The 4,417-nt window shown below is 40.0% G+C and overlaps 1 non-coding gene across 1 annotated transcript; it reads left to right on the plus strand.

Annotated features, from left to right (window-relative positions):
* Positions 1-2,106: 2,106 nt before the first annotated feature.
* On the plus strand, positions 2,107-2,214 carry LOC148846102 (small nucleolar RNA R71). The gene has a single exon (XR_016102768.1). It is a non-coding gene; the product is annotated as a small nucleolar RNA R71 (small nucleolar RNA).
* The last annotated feature ends 2,203 nt before the right edge of the window (positions 2,215-4,417 follow it).

Here is a 4,417-nt window from a genome sequence, read left to right on the forward strand (position 1 = left end):
GGAACATATTAGTGGGATTATACCTTTAATGTTAGTTATGGTCCAACCTAGTGCAGCCTTATGTTCTCTTAACAGATTTATCAATTTCTCATCCTACTCAGCACTAAGTTTAGAAGATATTATAACAGGAAAGGTATCACCTGGTCCCAAAAATGCATGTTTCAATCATTCAGGTAGTGGGGATAAATCCACTGTGGGTTTGTCCTTAGAAGATGGCTTTGGCTGGTCTCTCTCACGTGGAAACTCCTCAAAGCGTGGTTGCCAAAACTTCTTTTGCTTATCCTACATATCATTAGAAATAGAGGAAACATTAGAAACATCATTAATGGGATAAAACAAAAATTCAGAATTCAAATTAGAATTACAAAGGAGATATTCTAAAGATTTAGAATATTCCCTTTCATCTACTTTCTCTGTAATGAGAGAGTCTATCATGTTGGTATGATAGCACTCATCCTCGTCCCGGAGCTGCTTCCCAACATGAAAAATTTTCACCTCAAGAGTCATATTTCCAAATGAAAGCTTCATCAAACCATTCCTACAATTAATAAGAGCATTGGATGTAGCAAGGAATGGTCTTCCTAAAATAAGCAAAATCTTTGACTCACTATCAACTACAGATTGGGTATGTAAAACCAAAAAATGAACAGGATAATAGAATTTATCAATCTAAAGCAAAACATCTTCCACTATCCCCCTTGGTTTTCGAATAGAACGGTCAGCCAACTGTAACACCACGGACGTGGGTTTTATCTCTCCAAGACCTAATTGCAAGTAAACTGAATAAGGCAATAAATTTACACTTGCTCCTAGGTCCAAGAGAGCTTGACCGAATTCTTGTGTCCCAATATGGCAGGAAATTGTGGGGCACCCTGGATTTTTGTACTTTGGTGGCGTTCTCTACATAATCACCGCACTTAGATATTCTGTTAGAAATGCAATTTTCTTGAAATGGTGTCTCCTTTTCATGGTACATAGATCCTTAATCACCTTCGCATAAGCTGGTACTTGCTTAATCACATGCAACAAAGGTAGATTAATCTTAACTTGTTTCAAATGTTCCAAAATCTCACATTGGTTGTCTGAAAATTTTCTTCCAGATCTGAGAGCTTGGGGAAAGGGCACTTGGATCGTAGCATCCTTTTCTGGCTCTTTTGAGGGGGCATCTTCAGTTCTGCTTGAAGTGGTGACATTTGTGAGTGGTAGGCTTAGAAAAGGCCCATCTAAAACCTTGCCACTGCGAGTAGTGATGGCATGAACCCTCTTAATGTTTTCCAGATCAGAGGTGGATCCCTGTACCATATGTGGTCCCTTCGGATTGGTTTGAGGCTGAGATGGAATTTTGCCTCTCTCTTGTATAATAAGAGCATGGGTAAGCTTAGTTATCTGACTCTTGATATCCTTGTTGTTTTCAACTACCTGTGCAAGAACATATTCTAACTTTTGGTTAGTCTTATTCTGTGCCTCCATAAATATTGAAGTGTTTCCTCTAAAGGATTCCTATTCGATCGAGCAGTGTATTGAGGTGTAGGATGAAATCTAGATGGTTGCACCTCTACACTCCAATTATTGTTGGATGATGTGGGTTGGTTTTGATCAGCCTTCCAACTAAAATTGTTATGGTTCCTCCAGCTAGGGTTGTAGGTCTCTGAATAGGGTGAAAAATGTTTTCTATACATTCCTAAGGCATTTCACTATTCTTCATAAACCTCTCTCATCTCACCATAGGTTGGGCAATCTTGGGCTAAGTGATCCAATCATCCATAGACAAAACATGAGGTTTGAGTTTCTCCCATAGCAACCATGTGGCTGACTTTATTATTTCTCATCTTTGAGGCCTCAAGTTCCCTAGTTACAACTTCTAATTGGGCTTCGAGGTTGTCTTCCTCCTTAAGATGGTAAATCCCGGTTGAACATAACCTATTAGTACTATCAGTAGCACTAGGTCCAGTCCACGTGCGAGCTTTCTCAGCTAACTCATTCAGGTAATCTATAGCTTCTTCAAGATCCTTTTGCAAAAACTCACCATTACACATCATCTCTATGATTTGGCGCTTCCTGCTGGTTAATCCCTCATAAAAGTAACCAACTAGCCTCCAACTTTCATACCCAAGGTGTGGACACATGTTCTATAGCTCTTTGAATCACTCCCAGGCTTGGTATAAGGTTTCACTATCCTTTTGGGAAAAAGGTTGAGATCTATCTCTTAAGGTTGTTGGTCTACGTGGGAAGTACTTGTTAAAGAAAGTTTGGGTCATCTCCACCCATGTACCTATGGATCTCAGTCTCAATGTGTATAGCTAACTCTTAGCTCTCTCTTTCAAGGAAAAATGGAAAAATTTCAGCCTAACAATGTCTGCAATATCAGCTCAGTTATGAAAGGTGGCCACTACCTCTTCAAATTCCTTAATATGCACATATGGATTCTCACTGTCTAAACCATGGAAATTAGGCAAGAGTTGGATCATTCCAGGTTTGAACTCAAATTGTGGTGTATTCGGAGGGAACATGATGCATGATGGTGTGGCTGTCCGGGTGGGGTGCAAATAGTCTTTTAAAGACCTAACAGGGTTGTCATCGTGTTGACTCATGGTTTTAGAATCAGAGGACAAACTAGATGCTACTTCTTCTTTAGTAAGCGGTGGTGGGTCTATTCATATTTGTCTAGCGAATCTCCATCTTTTGTCCCTTGGTCTATTCATACACCCCATGCTCATTTTTTTTGTTTTTTGTTTAGCTTACAAAAAGAAGAAAAGGAAAATAAGATCAAGAAAATAAAATGCAACTAAAGAAAATGAAACGAACATAGGAAATAAAAGAGAAGTAAAGAATGTTCAAACTTAGTTGTTGGTATGGATTCCCCGGCAACGGCACCAAATTTTGTGTCTTGCCCAAAATTATTACCCTTGGCTAAGTTATGTCCAATTTTGGGTTTGGCACAAGATGGTGCAAATGGATCTTGGGGTGTGTTTGGAATGTTCATTAATTTGTGTTCACTATGGTTATTGATGTTCTTGGCAGGTTTATTCATAGAGCATATTCTAGGGGACTTATTAGAGGTTTGAGAATAGGGAGGCAGGGTATTCCTCTTACCCACTTACAGTTCGTAGATGATACAATCCTATTTTGTGAAGGTGGGAACCTGAGTTATATCAGGAATTTGAAGTTGGCAATACAACTATTTGAACAGATGTCCAACTTAAAGGTGAATTTTGGAAAAAGTTGTGTTGTGGGTGTGAATTTGGAGGAGGGTGTGATAAGGGAAAGTGCAGAAATTTTGGGTTATGAAGTCTCAAGTTGGCCATTGAATTATCTGGGGATGCCTTTGGGTGATAACCCAAAGAAGGAGAGTTTATGGAATTCGGTGGTGGGAAGATTCGAAAAGAGACTTGCCTCTTGGAAGAAGAATTATCTCCCCCTTGGCGGGAGGATTACACTGATTAAGGCTACTCTAGCTAATTTACCCATTTACTTCCTCTCAATGTTCAAAATTCCTACAAGGGTTTCTAACAAATTGGAGAAGGTGATGAGAGATTTCCTTTGGGATCTAGGAGATGATAGAAGAGACCATAGGGCGAGTTAGGAGGTGGTGACCAAAAGTAAAAACCTTGAGGGCTTGGGGCTTGGAACATCAGGAAAAGGAATATGGATCTTTTAGGGAAATGGTTATGGAGGCTCCCCATAGAAAAGGAGAGACTATGGTCAAGAATAGTGGTAAGCATACATGGGATGGAGCAAAATGGATGGGATGCAAGGATTCGAGCAAGGACCACAAGTACGACATTGTGGAAAGCCATTCACAATTTGCTTCCATCTTTCACCCCTCTCATCAGGTATGATCTGAACTAAGGTACTTCCACAAAATTATGAGAACAAACTCGGGTGGAGATTGCCCCTCTTAAGGATTTGTTCCCTTTTGTGTATACCCTCTCTGATTTAAAAAATGGGCCAATTTCTTTCTTTATTAGCCCTTCACCTTTCTCTTCTAGGTTTTCCTGGAATTTGGGTTTAAGAAGTGTTGTGAGAGATATAGACTTTGACTATATCTCGAGCCTCCTAGGTATCCTTGATAATGTTTTCTTGGACCTGACTAAGTTGGATTCTAGAATTTGGACCTCCACTCCCACTAGCTCATTTTCTTGTGCCTCTTTTTTCAAAGTCTTAAGTCAGCCCCCTAGTCCTGTTAAGGAGGTTTGGTGTAGACCTATTCCCCCTAGAGTTGGTAGTTTTTGTTGGGAAGCCTATCTGGAAATAATCAACACTGGTGATCTGCTCCAAAATAAAAGACATGAGACTTGTTTATCCCCTTATTGGTGTGTTTTTTGTAAAGTGGAGGGGGATATTGGTTCTCACCTATTGGTGACTTACCAGTTTGCTAAGTCCATTGGGGGGTGGGATCTTTCCCTTTTTGGGTGTA

The sequence above is a fragment of the Nelumbo lutea genome, chromosome 7, assembly GCF_056320005.1.
Source record: "Nelumbo lutea isolate HS-2025 chromosome 7, American lotus-T2T, whole genome shotgun sequence".
Lineage (NCBI taxonomy): Eukaryota > Viridiplantae > Streptophyta > Magnoliopsida > Proteales > Nelumbonaceae > Nelumbo > Nelumbo lutea.